This window comes from Sciurus carolinensis, chromosome 3 (assembly GCF_902686445.1).
Source record: "Sciurus carolinensis chromosome 3, mSciCar1.2, whole genome shotgun sequence".
Lineage (NCBI taxonomy): Eukaryota > Metazoa > Chordata > Mammalia > Rodentia > Sciuridae > Sciurus > Sciurus carolinensis.
The window spans coordinates 86,500,285-86,518,204 of record NC_062215.1 but is presented as its reverse complement, the minus strand read 5'-3'; the positions used below and the strand labels follow the sequence as shown (position 1 = coordinate 86,518,204).

Genomic DNA, 17,920 nt, shown 5'->3' with positions numbered 1-17,920 from the left:
ATGGCAAGAACTGCTTACTCATTTTTGTATCACAGATCCCAACCCCCACCTAACCATATGAATTGCAATACCTACACCACAGTAAGATTTCAATAAACATTTAATGAACTAATAACTAATGAATGAAATTGAACTGTGTTAAATTTTTTTTTTTTTTTTTTTTTTTTTTTTTGGTGGCAGGGAGGACTGGGGATTGAAACCAGTGGTACTTTACCACTAGGCTACATTCCAAGCCCTATTTTTTATTTTGAGACAGTCTAGTTAAGTTGCTGAAGTTCGCACTACATTGCTAAGGCTGGCTCCTAACTTGTAATCCTCCAGCCTCAGTCTCTCGTGTGGCTGGGATAATAGATGTGGGCCACCATATCAGGTTATTAATGTTGTCTAAGGGTCATTTTTTAAATAGTCAAATATTCAAAGGCAGACCCTAAAACTTCAAGAAATCTTAAAAACCACTTAAACACACACATTGCTCTGAAACTATTACAACTTAGTCTATTAAAATAGGAGACAAAGTCTTCGAAGTATAAAGCTGGCACTTCAGATCCATGACATGAGCATCAACTATCATCTATTACAAGTTGTACCTAATGGAAAAACAATTTTGCATCTATCAGAAAAATAATTAACTAGCTCGCTAAGAAATCTGAGCTGTCATATTTTAAATGATCATTTTGCTTTGAAAGCATATCCTACATTGAATAGAATGTTAAACAGACATATTAAACAATATCATTAAAGTTCCCCTGGATGCCATATAGATTTATTTTACCCTTAAGCTCTGAAGATGAAAAACAAATTCTGCACACATATACACATACTGTGTTAGAACCTGAGTACAAGAAGCTTAAAATCTTTTCAATGGTAAGTGGAAAAAATGTTCTTTTGTATATGAAGAATTCTATGCCCAGCAGAAATTTCTACCTGTTTACTTGCTTATAGACTGGCACAGGGACTAAAGAAATGTTTATCAAAAAAGTGAAATAAGCAATAATAAAGGCAGTGAGAAAATTCAACCTCCCAAAATCCATGAACAGGAGGCTACCTCAAATGATAAATTGGGAAAAAGTTACCTTAATTCAGTGAGGATCATGTAAACTTTTCCCCTAGAATTCCCCAAATACAGTGGCATACCTATATAATTCTTAGACTCACAGCATTTTAAAAGTGAAGGGAGCTTTAAGGCCATTTGTTCCAGGTGCTCAGATAAATTAAGTGATCTGCTGGAGAACACAAGCTGGTTATGGGCACAGCAAAGCATAGACTCACTGGTCATCCTGGTTTTTGCAGCCCAAGACCCAGAATAAAGTCTATTTCCTTCCATAATCATCACAGTTAAATAATAACGAATGGAAATGAGATCATCCAGCCATCAAAACTTTCTCCCAAAACTCACGTACACAAACATGTGTAAACATGCAAACACAGCAGGTACCAAACACAGAAATCATGCCCACAAAAGCTTTAGGCAAACCTTACCGTGGGATCTTAACACAGAAGGCAGCAAAAATTCAAACCCAAGTGAGGCTAAAGGAAACCCATTCCACAAGTAGTTTGGTGAAAAAAACAGAACTACATAAATTATAAAGCCACATGCTACCTCCCCTTAGGGAGATAAAAACAGGGTATTATTGGGACATTTTTTACTCTAGGATTAAACATTTTAGGTCTTTCTTCCCTCTATAATTTCTAGGGTAACTTCTAGCAAATTATACTCCAACTTAAGAGGATAAAAATGTAAGAACTGACTGAGTTTGGTAGTGCATGCCTATAATCAGCTACTCAGGAGGTTGAGGCAGGAGAATCCCAAGGTCAAGGTCACCTTGATCAACTTAGGATACTCTGACTTTAAAAAAAAAAAAAAAAAACAGGGTTGGAAAGTAGCTCAATGGTAGACCACTTACCTAGCACATCAGAAGCCCTGGTTTAATCCCCAGTTATCACTGAGAAAAAAAAAAAGAGTAAGAACTGTGACACAGATTAAAATCAAAGAACCTTGGAAAAGATAAATTATTCTCCCAAACAAAATTTGTACTTAAAACTTCTTTCAAATTCAAGTGTAAAAACGTAGAAGGATTTTAAATTTGTGGATGACTAACAAGGAGTCAAGTCTAGCACAGTAGCTGCTAATTCAGATTCAAGTCAGCCTCTTGGGTAGGAGAGAGATGAGTGATGCGTTAGGAACCCTGAAGAAATCCAAAGTGTTTAAAACGATATTCCAAAGGGTGTTTCATAATTGAGGGCTAATAACCTCAATTATGCATGATCCAACTGTGTTCTGGTGAACAACCAAGATTGGAGGCCATGAAAATGAAACAGAAGTGACCCTCACACTACTGTTAATACTGCTGGACATCAAGAGCTTGAGCAACCCACTCAGCCCACTGACAAGAGACTGTATATAAGTTAAGCATCTCTAATCTCAAAATCCAAAATGTTCCAAAGTCTGAAATGCTTAGAAGATTGAAGTGATGCAAGAGGAAAATTCTACACATGACAGGTTGCAGCCAAAGAACAGGCGCACCAAAAATATTGTATAAAACTACCTTCAGGCTATGTGTATAGGCGTAGATGAAACAAAAATGAACTTCATGTTCAGAGTTGGGTCCCAGCCACAAGATATCTCATTTATGCATATGCCAATATTCCCAAATCTGTAACATTTCTGGTCCCAAGCATTTAGAATAAAGAACATTCCCACCTATACCAGTAAACAATGCCCAACTTCAACTTCTTTACTGGTTTCCAGGAGTGAGGTTCTTGTGGTGGCATGGCCATCTGAATGACAAAATTCTAGAGATCATGAATTAGAAGTATAAACATACATGAAAGATAGTCTACCTGGGTCTTCACAGTGTACAAAGTGAGGGAAGATCTAAAGAACTGATCCCTAATCTTACTATCTATCCAGGAGGCCTGGTAAGGGATGCAAATTCAGAATTCACCCCAAAGGCTGGGGCAGGACTGTACTCTCCCCTCTGTATCCTGAGGTACATAGGTCTCCTGAGGGTGAGAGACAATGTACACTGACAGGATCAAAACTCTTGGATTCTAAACATTCCCCCCTCATTATTTCATGGCAAGTTTCTTAGCTTTTTCACAGCTGTAACTAAAAGACCTGACCAGAACAACTGTAGAGGAGGAAAAGTTTATCAATCCATAGATAGCAGATTCTACTCCTCAGGGCTTGAGTTGAGGCAGAACATCATGGTGGAAGAGTATGGCAGAGGGAAGCAGCTCACATGATGATCAGAAAGCAGAGAGACACTCCACTCACCAGATCCGAATATATACCCCAAAATATAAGCCACGCCCCCAATGCCCACCTCCTCCAGGCACACCCTACCACTTCAGTTACCACTCAGGGAATCCCATAAGGGAATTAATTCACTGATTGGGTTAAGGCTCTCATAACCCAATCATTTCTCCTCTAAACCTTCTTGCATTGTCTCATGAGTTTTTAGGGGACACCTCACATCCAAACCATAACATCATTAATGTAAAAAAATCGGATTGAGTCAAACCTTTATTATCCTGCCCAGTGCAAGAACAGACACCTTATTTCCAAGCCACTGCTGGTTTAGTGAATGGACTTAAATGTAACAACTGCTACCACCCGCCTCCTTGTCTCTGCCTGAGGTTGTACCCACAATTGAAAATGCACATGGAACACCATAAAATAAGTGGTGAACCATTTTCTTCTTGCCTCCCTCAAGATAGTACCTATCAGCATCCTGCTATACCTAACACAGAGGCAGAAATGGGTTTTCAAGCTACCCTTGTGGACAACTTTGAGACAAAATTTACTCTTCTCAGAAGTTCCCACAACACAGTTATTTAGGGTCACATATTTATAACACCAACAATAAAACCAATTCAACTCATAGATGATTATTCCAAAAAGTGTCACTTATTTCTCCTTCTTACAATCAAAAGATGGAAAGAAAAAGAAACAAATACGAATTGCATGGCACAGTTTTGTATTGAAGGTGCACGGAAAGATTCAAGAACAATTCAAGGTGTTTTGGGCCAAAGCCAGTTCTTCAGCCCAGCAGGAGGTGCAACACCATCTGGTGCCCATGTCCAGCGGAAGATGTATTACTCAGGATCAATTCTGAACAGCAAGCAAGTTTATTTTTACCCTTCGAAAATTTTATGCATAAAACTACAAGGACATAAATGTCTGCGTTAGGCATGCCAGGGACATTTCACGAGACGGGAAAGTGGGATCCAAAAATGGGATCCAGCAGAAGCCGGCTTTCATCACGACTCATTAAACACTCTCTGAACACCCTGCAGGGCCGCAGCCAGGAAGTCTTCCAGAAACCACAAGAACTGAGGCACGTAAGAGAGAAGCCTGTCCTGGGTTCCCTGATGCCATACTCAGAAGGGTTCCCTGTCATCAGGCTGGGACTCTGCAGAGGGCTCCTGAGGCATGTCCACCACAGCCTGGGCACAAGGCCAGCCCCAGTGGGAGATGAGAGCCCATCCCTGGGTGTTGGAAACCTCTGTAAGACAGGCCCCTCTGCCAGGTTCTCCCTGGAAGACTGCTGTCTTGGAACCTCAGATAACCAGACCGCATCTTCTTTTTGCAAGTGAAAATACTGCCTTTTTTCCCCCTCTCTGACAGAAACATACTTGTTCAATGCCAAAATTTGATAAATACTGGAAAAGCACAAAGAGATTTTAGAAATCAGTCATCATTCCACCACCTGCAGCTATCCACTGGCAGGATTTTAGTATGAACTATCTCTCTTCACAGATATGAAATATGTACCTCCATATATAGCAAAAGATGATGTGTGTGTTACACACAAACATGCCCTCTTACAGTATATTATCAATACATATATATCACAAAAATATTACACTTGATTTCTTGCAGCCTGCTTTTATATCTTAATACATTTAAAACACTTTATCATAATCTATTTTGACCATAGTTGAAAAGCCAAGGAGTACTCCATTGCACACACATCATGTTTTACTTAAATAACCCCACACTGCTAGGCATTTAGTTTCAATTTTTCTATTTTATAAAAATGACACAATAAGCTGTGTTCCACTCCTACCTTTATAACTTAAACCTATTTCCTTAGAATAAAGAAATACCTGAAAAAACAAGAATGTTTTTAGGCTTTTGGAGTAATAACATTCCCACATTTCTTTCAGAAAAGTTGAACCACCTTAGATTCCCTAATAGTAACATAAAAGAATGCATACATACCTCATGTTCCCAAAGTGTCTACAATCTACATTCTATTGTTAATTTTAAAAATGATTTCAAATCAGATATCAACAACTACTAATATTGAAAACTACATTTACTGTGCATCTACTATTAACCAGGCACTGTTGTGAGTGGCTTACATGTCTAAAGGAGGACTATCCTCCTATCCCCATCGTACAAATAGGGAAACTGAGAAGTGACAAGGTAAGTAATTTCTCCGGCCGGTGATTAGAGGACCTGGGGTGTAGAACCAGGTAATCTAATCTCAGAGTCCAGGCTCTTAACAAATACGTCAGCAAATAGACTACCTCAATGAAGGAGGTCAGGTATCAGATTAATGAAGAGCAAAGGGATGGCCGGAAATATAACCGGCAGATCACACCTGAGCCTTCATTTACATGCTTAGTGTCACCATTAGTGGAGTGGTCCCTTAAGTGATGAATCAGTCCTGTGTTCCAGCAACCCATACTGATAGTGCACTCCCAACATCCCATCCTCTCACTCATCAGAAAGTGACCTGGGTTTATTATTACTTTGACAAGGAACTATTTGCCTTGTCAGACTAGTCACACAAAAATAAGTAGATTTTTTTCATTTTCTTGTGTAAAAAAATTATATGGAACCCAGAAATTCCTCTTCTGGGCATAGACCACCCCCCCGCCCAAACAACTCAAAGTAAGGACCTGAATAGATACTTACACACCAACGTTCACAGGTGCGCTATCCGCCATATCCAAAAGGTGGGAGAAATCCAAGTGCACATCCAAAGATGAGTGGGTGAACAGAAAGTGGTATGAGCTGGACACTGTGGCGCAGGCCTGTAGTCCCAGCTACTTGGGAGGCTGAGGCGGGAGGATGGAGTGAGCCCAGGAGTTCGAGGGCAGCCTCGGTGATATAGTGAGACCCTGTCTCAAAAAACAAACAGAAACCAAGATGCAGTATTTACATACAAGGAAATGTTATTCAAACTTAAAATGGAGGAAATTTCTGACACATTCTACAACATGGATGAAGCTTGAAGAGATGATGCCAGGTGAAAGAAGCCAAACGCAAAAGGACTCCACTTACATGAGGGGCTTCGAGTCATCAAATTCATAGAAACTCAAAGTAGAACAAAAGTAGCAAGGCTGAGGGTAGGGAGGATGAGGAACTGTGCAATGTGTATGGAGTTTAAATGTGGGAAGAGGAAAAAGATCTGGAGGTAGACAATGGTGATCAATGGTTGCACAGCAATGTGAATGGACTTAATGCCGCTGTACATTTGAAAATAGCTATTAAAGTTTACACATTTCACCATAATTTCACACACACACATGACCTTCTGCAAGCTTTATATCAAGTTCAGGTGCTTCAGTCTCTTAGGCCCTAACCAAATGTTCTTACACTTTTCCGGGTAATACTAAATGACAAAAGTTGGGGATAGGGAGTTGGCAGGGGCAGGGACCACAAATTCTTAAAATAAAATGAAATGTCTCTGAAAATACTCAGTGTGTAATTGCAGGGGCCAAGATGTACTGTGAAATTCACCTAAGTGGGCAGTCTGGAGTAGCAGAGAAAGACAAGACTCTGAGAGATGAACTACAGAAATCACACTTGCTACAGTCATCTAAGAGCAAATAGAATCAAGAATTACTGAGGTCACAGGGAGGAGGATCATAGAAAAGATCTAAGCCCAAGTCTGAAGATTGTCTGACCTCAGGCCATCAGTGGGCAAGAATGCAGGACATAGAAAGCAGAGAGGTTGTCTGTCCATCCCCAAGGCAGCACTCCATGTCATCCAGATCTGGGATTCACTTCCTGAGAAGGGCACCGCTGGGAGCCAGAAAGATAGCTCTGGCTGGCTAGCAACTTGCTCTAATCACATGGCACAGCAAAGAAGTTTCTTCAAAAACACATTACGAAAGACTCGTGCTCAGAACTGCATCTTTGTGGCTTATTTAATAGATGGTCACTACAAAATCCCAAAGACAGTTTAATTACCATGCAACTAAATAAAGTTGTTCTAAAGAAAGGCTAGCTAGAACCAATGACATGTTACTACTGCCTGACATTGAGAAAGAACAATAGCACCAAGACCCATTCCTAGGAAGGCCACCATCTTGAATCTTGCTATCTTGTAAGTAACATGCATATTGTACAGTAAAGAATTTAACTGGCCTTTGTTGCTGGTTCCTGTGAGGAAGACTACACTACTGGAATTTCCTAAGTAATAGGAGTGTCTGTTATTCATAAGTGCCATGGATCAAACCTGAGTTTACACTAAAAGATGAGCTGACTCAGGTGGGTGATGGTCACCAGAAGGAACAACGATGTAATCAGAGGGTAAAGGCTCTGAGTCACCCCAACTGGGACCACAGGGGGATCTCAAGCATCATTGGTTACAACACCATACTCAATCACTCCTACATAATGACACCCCAATAAAGGCTATGAACACCAAATCAGTGGAGCTTCTGGTCAGAGAACACAAGGATGTGACAGGAAGGTGACATACTCTAAGCCCCAGGGACAAGGCAAAAGAGCCCTAAAATTGAAACCCTCCCAGACCTCATCCTGTGTGTCCCCTTATTTGGCTGATCTTGACTTACATCATCCATCCAACTATCTATTACCAGGGATTGAACCCAGGGGTGCTCAACCACTGAGCCACACTCCCAGCCCTTTTTATATTTTTGAGACAAGACATTGCTAAGTTGCTAAGGCTGGCTTTGACCTCATGATTCTCCTGCCTCTGCCTCCTGAAATGCTGAGATTACAGGCTTGTACCACTCCCCTGGTTTGACTTACATCCTTTAAAGATAATTATAAGTAGAGTATTTTCTCAAGTCATTATAGTGAATTATCCAACCTGAGGAGTCACAAGAGGCCCCAGATTTGTAGCCAGTCAGTCAGAAGTGTGAATGACCTGGGACCCAACTTGTAGCTGGCATCTGAAGAAGAGAAGCCTGGTTGGGAACCGTACCCTTTAATTCACAGGGTATGCACTAGCATAGCTGTAGTGCACTATGCCTGTGGTTGTCAGAACATGCCCCTCCCATCTTCAGGCAATTCAAATGCTCTGCACACACATCTTTCATCTGCTACAACTGATGGCAACTGTTAACCACTAGACATCTTCTCCCACTTAATAACAGCTACAATGTTTGGAGGACTTGTGTATACTAGACAAGGTTCTAAGACCTTCTACATGTGTTTCCTCAATCCTCATGGAAACTTCATAGGATGGATGCTATTATTATTTCTGCTTTACAAAGGAGAACACTGAGGTATAGAGAGGTTAGGAGACTTTCCCAAAGCCACGTGGTACAGGCAAAAGAAGCTCCTCTGTCTCTAGAAGTGGCCCTAGGACAGGTTGTGGCTGCTGCTGGCTCCCCACCATCCCCATGTGCTCCCTCCCCCCATCCTCATGTGGCCACATGCCAACGTCCTTGGGAAAGAAGGTGAGCCTTCTAATGACAGAATTATCCAGCTTTGATTGCAGTTCAGGAAAACAAATTTTGAGAACATAGCACTGAGGTTGGTTAACTATTTCTCTGAAAGTCTTTTCCAACAAAAACACAAATTAACAGCTGCATGGTGCCGAATGTAAATGAAAGTCACAAATTTCACTGCAGTAAATGCACAGGTGGAGGCTGTTCCTTATCATCACCATCATCTCCCTCATCGCAGGCTCAAACTCTTCTCCACTGACAAGAATCTCCTCTCCCCTATTTTTTTTTTTTTTTTGTTAAACTCCAAATTGTTAAACATTCTCACTTTTATTAAAGTGATATCATGGTTTGATGCTTTCAGTGTACTGAGAGTACCAATTAAAACCTCAGGCAGTCATGGTGGTTTAAATTCTCAAATAAAATTATATAATGAGGACATCGCTTGGTCATTCATCCATTTTATTCACTCATGAATGTTTTGAGTACCCATGACATTCAGAGCAATATCCTAGGCAGCTGAGACACAGTAATACATCTGACAAGGTTCATGTCTGCAGGGGAGAGATTCAAGGATGAAAGAGCAAACTGTGTGTGTGTGTGCGTTATGTATGTATGTATGTGTGTTTGTATGAGAGAAAGAGAGAGAGCATGCATGCAGACATGTATGTGTGTAATTTCAGGAAGTTGGTGGTATTAAAACAGAGCAAGTAAAAATCTGGAAGAAATACAGGACAGCACATATGGTTGGAGTGAAAAAGATATTGGAAATTCAGCAGCACACAAAGTCAGAGAGGGGCCTGTTCATTCTGAATGGAGGTAGCCAGGCCTGCAGCACCAATCTCCTTGCTTCACGTCTGGGTGCAGTTCCTGTTGGAAGACATTGCCCTCTGAGCTTACATCTGACAGAGCTAACTGTACCAACAAACTTACCCTCTGATTCTGAGTCTGTCAGGATAAGATCTCCCTACAAAATGATGACAACCCCAAAATTCACATGGAAAGGCCAACGTGCACTTCTTGGTGGATGAGTTTATCTATAAATTGTGAAGTGGAGTCACCCTCTCAAATCCTGTTAGAAAGTGGGTGGACAGAATTTTGTAGGAAGTAGAAATGTCTTAGTGCCGCTTTTCTCACAGGGATTCCACCCCTACCTATAACACTTAACTGAGTTCCTCTCATGTGGTGACTTCAGGCTTGGCCCTAGGAACATGCTGACACCCAACAGGCAGTCCCTGAGCTGGGGAGCTTCTTGCAGGAGGGACAACTGCCTTTCCATCTTCTATCTCACTACTCATAAGCCTCAGTGCTTGGTCTTTTCAAAAACTGCTAAGGAATCAGAGACTGAGGACTGTATGGGCCTGCCAAAGGGGAGTACTCAGCCCCTGAGATGGAATGCAGGCCTGGGTCAGAGGTGGGATTTCCTTATTGATTGCAGAAGTAGACAACATGGCCGGGCTGGTCGTGTAGCTCAATGGCACAGTGTATGCTTAGCATGCACAAGGACTTGGGTTCAACCCTGGCACCAGAGAGAAAAAAGAACCTTACCTTCTCCTGCCTTTTCCACCCTGAAGTCACCTTCAGCCAGTCCTGGTGGTCAAAGGCAACCTTTCTCCTATTTTCTGGGCAAGGGTGGTAACACTGAGAATGAGCTCTGGGTGACTAACTGGGAAATGTAATGTCCTTCTGATGTGTTACTGTCACAGAACAACAACTGGCAGGTTCTTTAAACACAACACCGAGCCTGGGGAGACCTTCCTCAGGATGTTGTTCTTATGACTATTCAGTCTCCACACATCTCCTTTGTGCTGGTTAGATTTAGCAAATGTTCCCTGTCACAAGGTGCCATCATTTGGATCTTTAGCATCCCCCAAAGGCTCATGAGGTAAACGTATGGTCCCTGGTATGGCGCTGTTGAGAGGTGGTGGGACCTTTAAGAAAGGGTCACAGAGGGAGGTTTCTGGGTCATTGGAGGTGTGCCTGAGAAGGGGAGAGGAGGACCCCAGGCCCCTGCACTTCCTCCCTTTTGAGTGCCAGCTATGGTGCAAGCGGCTTCAGGATCTTCCCAGGATCTCCCCTGCCATGATTTACAAATATAGGCCCAAAAGCAATGAGGTCAACCAACCATGGACTGTCACTTCCAAAACCGTGAGCTCAAATAGCTTTTTCTCCTAAGTCGATTATCTCAGGTAACAAATGTTACAGTAACAGAAAGCTAACACACTTGGACAGCAGAGGGTGTTCTCTCAGAGTAACTCCTATACCAAAGGTCAACACGTTCCAGGCTAAAATGGCAACTGGGCTTTGATTGGACCATTCACATTGATGAGTTCTACTTTCCCATTTGGGGAGACAAAACAGAATCGAGGAAGGCTTGAGGATCAATCTTCTCTTTTTTTTTTCCCCAACCTGAGAGCATGGGCCATGCTGTGAAGCCATGGGCCCCACACAATATGTCTCTGTGTAAAATTCTGCCCTCCTCAACCCTGTGAATACAGCAGAACCTTTGACCAACACAGGCCCTCAACAGAGCACCAGGGATCCCTGCAACGTGGACCCCTCCTTCTGAACCAGGAACGGCTGGGGGTGAAACAGTACTGTGCTGCAGATAGCAACCTCTCATCAAAGGATGCAGGAGATATTAAATGGCATCTCTCCACTCCCCTGAAGGATAAGGTTCTTCCCTTAGTTATTCATGTTGCCACCCGCCGGCACTCATAGGCAGATAAGTGATTGTCAAAGATCTGAGCAGCTTAGCAAAGAAAGATTCAAAACTGGGAAAGCTCTATTACACCACTTATAATTTCTTTTTCTGGGAAAAGAGAAAACATGATTAGGATGTGATTGCTATGATGTGATTCTAGGAGCTGAGTACCTGAATCAGTTACACACTCACATCAAAATTACTACAGAAATGGAACAAGATCTGTGACACACAGGACCTTTGTTGAGCTGCACAGTAATCATGTAAAAATGGCAATTAGTTCCTTTTTAAGGAATCCTCCTTTAGGATGATAATTAATATTGCCTTTACATAACACCTTTTTTAAAGTTCTTCTTTACTGATGTTTTCCTATCTCAGCAATCAGCCAAGTAATCAACATTGATGTCAAGCATTTTCCCTGAGACATGAACACTATCACCTTCACATACACAGAATCATTCCCAGTTGCAAAACAAAGGGCTGGGAATGGGAACTGCTAAAGGCAGAATTCTGACCCCACAGCATCTTGGAGTTCCCCCACTGCTGACCTGTGGGGTCATAGGAGGAGGTCCTGTGCATACACTTAAGACTTAATGCAAACAACTGCTGAGCAGAGTCTCTCTTGCCTCTGAAATGCTCTCCCCACAAATCAGACTTGCCTGCTGTCCATGCAGGTATTTTCAAATAATTTTGGCACTGAGCACAAGACAATGAACAGACACTATGTCTACCCTCGAACGGTGGTGAGGAGATAGACATACCAATAAATTATCATAAGATGAGACAAAAGTGCAGTTATCCATAGGTTCAACACCTGTCTCTTGAGACCTACTAAGTGCCAGGTACCATTCTGGATGCTGGGCACAAAGTGGTATACTAACACAATAGCGCATGATAGTGGCACAATATGATAAGAACTCAGCAGAAATCTCTCTCATTGGATCAAAGAAAACCAAAGAATGCTTCTGTGAAAAGGAAGACTGTGGAGACACTGAAAGGACCCTGGAAGGTTGAAAGATGGTGGGGAGGGCCTCCCCAAGAGGGAAAAGAAGACGTGACAGAACAGAGTGACACCAACCAGTCATTCTCCAGGGCACCTTCTCCTGCAGCCCTGGGACATAAGGGGAGGCAGGGGTGACCAAGGCAGGTCTATAGAGGCCCATGGTGGTCAGGGCCAGGAATGCCTCTGCAGGACTTGGCACTCTCCTGTAGGTGACGTTGAACAGCGACACCCAGCAAGGACATGATCCAATGCCCATCTCAGACAGAACTAGAATTTATTTGCCACTTCTGCCTCTCCTTCCTCAGAGGCTTGAAAATAAATACACACACACAAAAACAAAAGGGTAGCAGATTTGACAACTGGATACAAATACATGTCAAAGAATTAGGCCTGTAGGATTCTTCCCAGTTTTAATTGCAGAAGATGGATAGAAACCACAGAAGGGGATGAGGAAAAAAAGAGAAAACCTTTCACAGACAAGAAAAATTGAGTTAAAGGCAGCTTCCCAGAGACAACACCCCTGACTTAGCAATTTTGCTAGAGCTATTCTTTTTCATCTCTGCTGGGACCAACTGAAGCCTCTTGGCAAATGCTTCCCACATCACGTGTGGCTTGCTGCCCACATAACACCCCAACGGGAGCCACGGCAAGCTTCAAACTTGGCTGCCTCGGCTCTCCGGGAATGAGCCAGCCTCTGACAGATCCAGGAAGCAGTGAGAATCATATTCTCACCATGCATGACGGCCACAGAGAAAGCTATTTTTTAAATAATAGTCTTAAGTTAATTTAACACTTCAACATTTCTGAGAGCCTTCAAACTGAGTACTGAATTTCCCCATCAACTGAAGGGCAATTTGGGAGCTCCTTGGCCCAAACTTCAACTATTAAACATCCCATCCATTTCATTTCTTACAGACAAGACAAACTTTCTACTCAGAAAACAGTATTCTGAAAATAAACTGATGTAATAAGACTGCTGCAATGCTACAGTTTTCAAGTTAAATCCAATCATAAGCTTCTCCATGGTGTATTCAGCTTACCAACTACACCTTAACCCTGTAAGTCTCTCTAGATTTCTTTCTTGATTGCTTCCGTGCATAAACTCATATTTAATTTCTATATAATTGTCTGCCTTCCAAATAAAATTCCACAGTTAAACAAGTGTTGTGGCAATGAGGTTGGTTGTTTTCTTCATTATAGAAGCAGCATATTAAATTTTACTGCCTTGTAGACCAATGTGTCTATTAGTGAAGCCATACCTGAAGCAGGGAATTTTTGTTAATCTGAAAATAGCCATTGATATTTAATTGCCACTTTTTGAAATATTTTAAATGCCTCCAGTTAGAATCAAAATAAAAAGGTGGGTTAAAAGTTAGGCTTATCTTTCTGTACTATGCAATTCTGCTTATATAACATACAAAAACACGTGAACTAATCTGGGTTGTTATAAGTCAGGGTAGGAGGAGGAGGTTCGGGATGGGAATAATGGTCAGAGAGCCTAGGGGGGACATGTGAGAAGCTTCCAGGAACTGCACATATTTTGCTCCTTGCTCTGGAACCGACAATATTTTGACAATTCACCATATTGTATGTTAAGGATGTGTGCACCGATCTTTATGTGTAAGTCAATACCAAGTCTTCAAACATCGAGGGTGAAGGGCACAGAGTAACATCTACACTCACAAAGACCATAATGGGTCAGAAATTCAATTCTATCCTTCAAAGAATACCAGATCAAGAGAAATAACTAATTGCTTTACTGAGCCTACTTTCATTTATTTTTCTTTAAAGAAAAACAAATAAAACAAAAACTCCTCCATCATAACAGAGGCATACCTAGCACCGGATTTGACATCTCCTCTACCACACAAAATTATTTCCAGCAAAAACCATGCAAAAATCAATAATAATTATTCTCAAATCATTCTTTGGCTTTAAAACTACTTTTCAAAAATGTCAATTTTAAAGTCATTTTGAAAATTAAGTAAAACATTTTTCCTCCTAAATACAATATGCACTTAACATTAAATTCAGAATTCTCATTTCTTCACTATTTCAAAATTTTAATCACATATTAAAAACTCCCAATGGTCACAAAGAATAACAGAAGTGAAGAAACTTCTATATCCTCATCTTCAGCAGTGGTACCATTATTGCTTATTTTGCAAATCTCCATTTAAAGGTAGGAACACATGGTCTCATAAGGGACGGAGACATGAACTGTGCCTACAGGGAGCTCCAACAGTTCTGAACTGTTGGGAATTACTTGCAAAACAGTGTGTGGAGCCAAGTATACACATGTCAAGGCTGGCTGTGTAGCATGGAGTTCTCCATGTTAACTTCTATGTAGAAAACAATCCATTATTGAAAGTCTTAAAAAAATGTGTGCTGATCTGAAGTTTGTATACAGAGAGATGTGCCTTATCTAACAATGAGATTATGTCCTGATAAAGTCATTTTAAGTTGAAAAGGTAGTGAATACACCTCACCTATGTAACAGCACAGTTTACAGTATACAGTATATAGCATTTCCTGCTTCTGGTGGTGACATGGCTGATTGGGAATGGTGGCCTGTTGCCACTGCCCACCACCAGCAGAAAGTATACTTCTGCATCTCACTCACTAGCCCAGGAAAAATTCAAAATGTGGTTTCTACTGAATGCACATAGTTTTTGCTCCATCTTAAGTGGGGGATCTCTGGCATTACATATGTGCATGCATATACAGACACACAATTAATAAATAGCAGCAATTATTTAGAACTAAGACCAACAAAAGATTTTTCTTTTTAAGTATTTGGTCATTGGCTTTGTTCAGAATTGCCCACACATTTCAACAGTAAAAAGGCAAACTAGTTGAAGACAGTTTGATTGTTTTTAGTCTTTGGAGACAAAGAGTCCCTCAAAGCTGCACCTGGAGAAGATCATTCCCACGGCCCCACCCTCAGGAGGCAGCTGTAGTACAGTTAGAAGCAAAAGAACCACACAAACAAAAACCTTCTGAAAACACAAAATAAAGTCAAATTCAGACACAAAAGCTAGTGGGCTGGATCATTCTTTGTCGTGGGGCTGTCCTGTGCACTGTAGATATTTAGCAATCTTCCTGGCCTCCACCCATTCTAGGCCAAACCTCCATCATGATGGGACAAACATCTCACAAGGAACAACACTGCTGGCTCCTACTAGAGAATCACTGGTAGAACTTCTTTTTTTTTTTTTTTTTTTTTTTTTTACAGTGCTGGGGATTGAACCCAGGGCCTTGTGCTTGCATAGTGAGCACTCTACCAACTGAGCTATCTCCCCAGCCCTGTTAGAACTTCTTGCAAAGGCTACACAAGAACTCAGACACTGCTGGCTTCTGGGAAGTGGGGCCATTTTTTTTTTTTTTTTTTTTTTTTAATGGTGCCTTCTGAATTCTTTTTTATTTTTTTGGTGGGGTTCTTTTTTTGGTCTTTTTTGGAACTGGGGGTCAAACCCAGGGTTTTGTGAATGCAAGGCAGAAGCTTTCCCACTGAGCTACAACCCAGTCCCTGCCTTCTGAATTCTTTATATGTATTTCTTATTCAACGAATACATTTACATACACAAAGGAAACTCCAGAAAGAAACAAAGCAGGAAGCAATGTTTAGGAGAGAGAGTATGCCTCTGAGAAAGAGCCAGCAGCCCTCTCAACTTATCTTTCCTTTCTCTTCAGATTTCCCTAATGAACAAGAAAAAAATTAAAATTAACATTTTTCTAAAGAGGTCATCCCATGCAAGATTTTCTATACACATGGAAATGAATGTCTTCAATATTCCTGGTCCTTCCTTGGAATATCTTCCCTTATATACAATTCCCACTCTGTTATGTGGTTTGCCTAGGTCAGAATAGAACAGAAGCACGAGACCTAAACATCAGGGCAGGGACCCTATTCCTGCAGAAACTAAAGGACAGCCAGTCTTGGAATGGTCAAAAGAGCAAGGATTGGGAGCCAGCAGACCTGGCTTGAGTCTCTGTTCTGCCGCCCTGTAACCTTGACCACATCACAGGCTCTTGATGGAGGTGACATGTGAATCAATCCAAAACACATGGAGTTTCTCCTATAAGTATCAAGAATTATTACCTTTACTGATGGATTACACACATCATGGTCCTCACCCCAGGGTAACTGTTGGCTTCACCAATGGTCTCAGTAAAAGCCCTAGTGTTAGTTCCAGCAGCACTGACAGTAGGTTCAGAAGGGTAGAAAAGAGCAGGAAACAGACCTAAGAGGCAGTAGGAGGAGGAGGTAAAGAAAAAAGGGCCTGGGGCCCAGTCAGCCAGGGTTCTGATGTCAGTAAGTGACCTTGGGCAATTTTGTTGCCTTCTTCACTCATATTTGCCCCAGTCTCTTATTGATAAGCCAGGGATAACAATTAGGAGTCAGGAATCAATCCATTGGTGATACACACAGTAATTCTGTTCTATAAAGTCACTGCAGATACTGAACTAGCAAATCCTGAACTATTACACCTAGACAGTATATAAGGCTAGGTTTCTACAAGCCTCTGGCCATGACACATAGCCTTGTTTTATGTGTTTCTGTTTAAATATACCTTAAGTCACTGTCTCATTACCACGGAACTCATGGCCAACAGTCCTGCCTATAACCCACTCCTGAACAAAACTGTCCTAGCACGTTACCTCTGGAAGGTACTCGGCAGCCTTCTTGTGCTTCAGCATATGCTTGTGGGCCACATTAAGCAGCAGAATCACCCGAAACAGAACAATACAAAAATGGGGAAAACATGGCACCAACCAGATGAAAGAAAGAACACTTGTGTACAGGTGAGCAGAAGGAAATAGAGTAGCCCCTTCACTCAACCTCACCTGGGATTGTGGGTGCCAGGCAACTAAAATTGCCCCACTCCATGCATGTCCACAAAATGCTGTATTGTTTTGGGGATTATAGGTAGGTTCTAGTGAGTATGTAATTTTGCAAATACACTAATCTACAAATAATAAAGATGGACTATACCTACCAACTCAGTGTGGCTTCACTGATTCAATGACTTAATACAGATAGAACACACAGTGAGCACTGGACAGATGTTAATTATTTGGGGGAGCCAAATATGTAAATAAAATAACATATGACAGAAACAGGAAGAAAGGTATTTCCACATAGGTGGTAACAGAGAAACCAGAGGAAGGAATGGGCATAGGGAAAAGGAATCAGGAATCAAATACCCTTTCCTAAAGCAATCTCTTGCTCAGTCTTCTCAGCAAGAGTTGTATTCCCATGCCAGCCATCTCTCTTTTTGCTCTCAGATGCATTCTCTACATACCAGTTCCCTTGAGCGTATCCCAGAAAATATTTCCCAAGCTCCCTTGCCACTTGGCTCTTCCTAGGGTTGGCCTGTGTGAGGGCAGGAGCAAGGAGCCAGGTTCCCTCTCCCCTTACCCTGTGCCTGGGGTATCTTCTCCAAAAGAGGCAGCTCTCTCCAGAGGGTCCTCCTGCCTGTTTCCAGTAACACCCTTGACTTTTCCTCTGCAGTCCTAGAGGTGGACATTTCCTTCAGTTACAAATCTCTGGA

The 17,920-nt window shown here is 41.7% G+C and overlaps 1 protein-coding gene across 6 annotated transcripts in view; it reads right to left on the bottom strand.

Moving 5' to 3' along the window:
* The window catches only part of Mgat5 (alpha-1,6-mannosylglycoprotein 6-beta-N-acetylglucosaminyltransferase), a 321,612-nt gene that overhangs the window by 248,978 nt on the left and 54,714 nt on the right, over positions 1-17,920 (bottom strand). For 3 of the 6 annotated variants that reach the window (XM_047544029.1, XM_047544028.1, XM_047544032.1), the window contains one exon: positions 5,930-6,135. The exons of 1 other annotated variant lie outside the window; for it this stretch is intronic. The gene's annotated coding sequence lies outside the window, so the exon portion shown is untranslated. Of the gene's footprint in view, positions 1-5,929; positions 6,140-17,787; positions 17,811-17,920 lie in introns of those variants that run through there. 2 more of the 6 variants (XM_047544031.1, XM_047544030.1) reach the window with 2 other exon arrangements.